This window comes from Corticium candelabrum, chromosome 1, assembly GCF_963422355.1.
Source record: "Corticium candelabrum chromosome 1, ooCorCand1.1, whole genome shotgun sequence".
Lineage (NCBI taxonomy): Eukaryota > Metazoa > Porifera > Homoscleromorpha > Homosclerophorida > Plakinidae > Corticium > Corticium candelabrum.
Genome location: NC_085085.1, coordinates 5,259,120 through 5,264,654, shown reverse-complemented (window position 1 = coordinate 5,264,654; position 5,535 = coordinate 5,259,120). Strand labels below are relative to the sequence as shown.

Here is a 5,535-nt window from a genome sequence, read left to right as displayed (position 1 = left end):
GGCTTCCTTTCATCAAATTGTTGGTTTTGTCTTGTCAACATCAACTCTCGCAGATTCACCAGACATAATCTCGGTCGTCTGATTTCAGTGATTATCTCTGCAGATCTGAGGCGTTCCTTTTGGCTAATATTATAGTCATCGATCACAGCGCTTGCTACAATTAATATACATACGGGGTGATGTTAGTGTTCATCTTACTGTTGCTACGGCAGAAGGTGAAATCTGAGACAATTACGGACACGATGACTGGGATCATATCTCGGTCAGTCACTTTCATTACGTCTACAAGACGAATTGCGACGTTAGTCATGTCTGCTGAAAGGTTCGCTTTGGATGTTTCTAGCTGCCACTGAATAGTCAGTTTTGTCTCTTTAGTTTTTAACTGTACGCGTAGCAGCTAGGGCGGTAAGAATGGTGATCGATGGCCTGCGAGACCGAGATTGTGTCCCGTAGACCATGCATCACCATTCTCACCGCCCTGTTACAGTATAAACTAGAGAGACAAAACCGGCTATTCAGTGGCAGAAACATCCAAAGCGAACCTTTTAACAGACATGACTAACGTCTCAATTCGTCTTGTAGAAACGCGATCAAAGCGACTGACCGAGATATGATCCCGGTCATCATGTCCGAATATTTGTCTTTCACCTTCTCCCGCAGCTGCAGTAAGATGAGCACTAACATCATCCCGTAGTTAACTTAATTGTAGCCAGAGCTGATCGATGACTATAATATTAACCAAAAAGAACGCCTCAGATCTAGCTGCGTTTGAAGAGAAAAAATCACTCGAGATCAGGTGGCCGAGATCATGTCCCGTGAGTCATCCGTTCGTTGTCTCCGAGAGTTGACGTTGACAAGACAAAACCAACAAAGGAAGCCATTTAATGAGCCTATCGATAGAGATGACTTGCGACTCAAACGGATCGAGTTGTAGAAACGATCGAAATAGCAAATACTGACCGAGATATGATCCTCTGTGACCGAGAATAGGTGCAATCAGTTCTCAAGTTGACGCTAGCATAGCAGCTGAGTCTGGCTGCAACTACTAGGCAAAGAACGAGTGACCGAGAGAATAGGAAATAATCGAGACTAGATCCGGAATCCTAACTAACAAATATCCAAAAATAAGAGCAATCCGCAGAGCAACTTTGCCAACAAGCGAGACAGGGTCCAAGCGATCCATATATACGGCCGTTTCGCCTGCGCAACTTAGTTTACACGTGGTCAATCACGTGGTATTGTACGATCGTCAACATACCATCACTTCCCGTGAAACGTTTTCCATTCTTTCTTCTATTAGTCCGTCGGCCAACCCCCCAAAAGACGCTTCTTTATGAAGTTGCGTAGCCCCCCAAGCCCGGGGAAGTTTTGATAACTCTAAAAGATAAAGTAGTATGACAGAAGTCCAACTGCACTTGTTTGCCTCTCCATACCGGGGCCGTTAGGTAGCAGCACGTCAACAAAATTTACGGCGTGGCACACACGTCGGTAGACCGAGCTTTGTTGTCGACAGAGCACTCCAAACGGATAAAAGCGCATCATGCAAACTACTGAGGCATAAAGCATCCATTGTGAACATGTTAGTTCGCAGCATTAGCCAAATAGCTCACGATCTAGTATCACACGTGATCACATGACACGCGATGACGAAACGTTCTGAGTTGTGCGTCTGTCAACTTTTCTAGAGACCTAAACTAAACCAGATTGCTCATTAGCAGTTCAACTTCTATTGAGGCAGCAGTAGAACAAACTGTAAGCAAATAGAAAGCCGTACCAATGCGAAGTAGGCTGCCAACAGAAAGCATAGATGTCCCCGGCAAGCAGGCATCACGTAGAATGAAAGCGCTGCACAGCTACCTTGTTGTGGACTATGAAACGGTGTCTGCTGTTCTCCTACGAATGGAAATCAACGGTCTTTCTGTAGTACTCTTGTCCAACCTCAAGTCTCAGACACGTGGCCTCATAACCTCGTCGCTTTGTCATTTGGCTGCCTTCATAAGAGTCCAAATTATTTTCTGAACGTGTGGGAAACAAGTAACACGCCAAACAGACGATGATCTGCGTTTATTTACGTAACCTCGTGTAAAGAATTGTGATGCGGGGGCGTAATGACTACTTCCGGTACCGTGATCGAAGTCTATGGTACAATACAGTACAAGCATTCACTTCCAGATTGTGGTTTAGATCAACTTCCAGTTAGCAATATATAAGTAAGAGCTTTCGCCTAACTACATTAGTTTATGTGTGAGCAAACTACTTGTTGTCTCCTTTCGGCCAAGTGTTCTTACTCAGCTTTAGCTCAGCTTTCAACGGTATCAGAGGTGAAGTTGTCAACTGAACAGTTATGTACCAAACCGAACGTCAGAGATTTATTGTTGCATTATTGTTGACCTTGGCAGATCTCAAATTCAAAATCATTTCGCAGTTTTGTTTTGAATATCATCAGATGTCTTTGCAGAGAGCAAAGATAGCAAAAATTGACTCTGAGCACTGCCTGTGCCATATTCGTCATGATATTACCGGTCCTCTCACGGCTCTTACACAAACCAGTTGGAGAACGTTGCAACATGCAGCACGCATTCCCCTAGACGACGTCTTTACGGTTCCTCAGAATTCTTGCACAGATGAATCGAAACCGATAGGAGCTTATCACAGACAATGCTAACAAGCATACACGAACAAAAAGGCTTTAGACAAACTTCAGTGTAGCCGAGATGCTAGCATCTTTGAAAGTAGTTTAATAGCAGAGTCGCATAATATTCTTTGCAAATCCACAAACTGTAACGGAGTCGGAACTGGTCACGTCTGCTACTGTGCCCCAAGAGATTCTTCTGAGAAAAGTAGCTCTATCGTTGCATGACGAAGGCAAACTCAACATACAAACAAAAGAATATGAAGACGACCAAGACCTGCATTTAAGGCCAGAAGTTACGGCAGATGTTTCGATATACCGGCAACTATCGTGTTTCTCACAGGTACAAAAAATCGTCGCCGCTTCATCAACTGGACGCAAGTAGGAAGAAGTCTCTGAAGAGAGCTTTGCTTAGACTTGCCAGGATACCATGCGTTCACAGGCTGTGATACAACCAGCGCCTTCGCAGGTAAAGGCAAAGTTGCACCACTGGAACTTCTAAACAAGAATGAGTCGTTTTGCACTGCTATGCAGCTACTTGGAAAAGCTTTGACAGTAACATAGATGTTTTGTTTAAGAAATGTCAACCTTACGTTTGTAAGATCTACTGTTACCATGACGTCTCCACCGACATTACTACTGTGAGGTATTCCTTATTTTGTGCAGCACAGCTTCCTCCTACCCAAGCCGCTCTGAAGATACATATCAAACAAGCAAATTATCAGGCTGGTGTATGGCGACGTGCAATGGAAGCTAATCCTGCTAGACCATCTTTCCACAATCAAGGTTGGCAGATTGGTGATGACAATGAGGCAACTATTGAATGGACGACGAAGCCACCGGCACCTGTTGACGTTTTGAAACTGATCAGTTGCAGCTGTAAAATCTGGGTGCAGCTCTAATTAGCTAAGCGCTGCTCTTGCCAGCGAAGCTGCTTGCCATGTACAGATGTGTGCCAATGCAACAATTGTGAAAACCCTATTCCGCGTGAAGGTTTTTCAGGCTGCTTCCACTATAGCATCTGCGAATGAGTTTGCAGCTGATAATTTTGATGCAAACTCTAGTGATAAACATGATGAGTAGGTGGCTCTTTACATTTCATTGGTTATTAAGTGTAGGTTCTCTATGAAATCATTAGTCCACTAGCTAGTGACTAAAATGACTCTGAGCGATTTAGTACAGCCGTAAATTTAGGCAATTTATGTCAGTAACGCTTACGACCAGTTTTCGATGGTCTTATGTTAATTATTGTACACTTGTACTAACGTCTAGATAGTTAAAAGTATTACAAGTACGTGCCGTACATCCGGGAGTTTGTCACGACTTGTGAGGTATTTACTGTCTTTCCAAACGCCCAGGGTCACGTTACTGTTGCAAGGCAGTCAAACGCAGCAGCACAAGTGTAACAACAGTGTAGGAGTTTCCTTTCATCAACAGAACTACTGGCAATGTGAGAAATACTAGCTGGAGACCGCACTTCATTACCTCCAGCTCTAGAAAAGACAGCTGCACTAGTTGAAGCCTTCGCATGATATAGCTAGTGTATACAGAGCTTATGCATGGAATCACGTTCGTCTCTTACTCTCGGTTCGCTGTTGCTGCGAATTTGCGTGGGCGTGGCCTCAGTCAATCTAGATGTTCTTGTTACTCAGAAACGGCCCCGTTTCAAGATGGCAAACAATCGCAAATGCACTCGCATGGTTTCTCTTCGGCGATTGCAACTACGGAAACTTCCCCGGGTTTGGGGGGCTACGCAACTTGTCGCTTTCTGGTGTTGGCCGACGGACTATATGTCTGAATGACAATACGCGAACAACGTGCAAGAAAGTAAGCGCAGACGTTCATACCATAACTCTCTAAATTGTAAGTCTCATAGCACGTTTCTAAATAAGTCACACTTCTACGATAACTACAAAGGTCGTTTTCACTGTTATCTCACATCTCCGGGTTTTTGCAGATATAACAATGATCGCAAACAAGACCCACGTGAGACATTACCGTCGGTCGGCTTTTTGTACGCCTCCTAGAAATAACGATACAGATTCGAGTTGCTTGACACGTGACTTGACTCCTAGCTGCCTGAAATTGTGATAAGCTGCGACTGAACTCGTCTACACGAGTGCTTCCGCCTTCTTTCTCGATGCAAAGGGTGCAGCTACTTTATTCAGACGCAGGCAACGGCCAACCGATGAGAAAACAAGGAGAATGGAGATCATGAGACAACGTCGTTGACAGGCGCTTCAGTATGCACGAAAACCTCTCTCTGCTGGGAACAACAGTATGAAGTACGTCATCTAGGGAATTAAACGCATACAGCCGACGATTGCAAACACAGACACATGCTGCCACTCACCTCTGCAACCTCTATGAAGGAACTGACCTCGAGGACAGGCTAGTGTACAGATGTACACAAGACTAATGGTCTCTCGGAGAACTTCTTTGCAAGGATCGACTGCAGGTTTGTACGACCGATGACCTAATCACCGTCAGAGACAGGGAATGCGGACAAATTAGAAGATACGGTCACACAAGAACGGAAGCATGGTTATGTACTGTATCTATATATAGTGGCTAGTTATAGCTGTAGTATATAAATTGGTGACGATGTAATGAACTCTAGCACCAGTTTACGCCTACACTTCTCAAGCAGCGCACATGAACTGTCCCCCTAACGTAACAATCAGAAGCCAGACGCGGGTACGTTTAGAAGTGTAAATGGCTTTAAACGTAGAAACTTGCATCTTTGTGGCAGTCATATGCAGAAAATATAAAATATGACGAGGTGGCCTAGGTCACGTGCCTAGAGAAAATATGCCTTACAATGCCTAGCAACTTGGGATGTAAGTAAGATGAACTTTCCCACAAAAACTTGCTAATGGTGTACCAACACTGGTTCTCCATAC

At 44.3% G+C, this 5,535-nt stretch overlaps 1 long non-coding RNA gene across 1 annotated transcript; it reads right to left on the bottom strand.

Moving 5' to 3' along the window:
- Positions 1-1,329: 1,329 nt before the first annotated feature.
- On the bottom strand, positions 1,330-1,631 carry LOC134196101 (uncharacterized). Its single transcript, XR_009972483.1, has 3 exons — positions 1,611-1,631; positions 1,434-1,550; positions 1,330-1,377 (listed from the first exon to the last, which is right to left on the bottom strand). It is a non-coding gene; the product is annotated as an uncharacterized LOC134196101 (long non-coding RNA).
- Between the last annotated feature and the right edge of the window lie 3,904 nt (positions 1,632-5,535).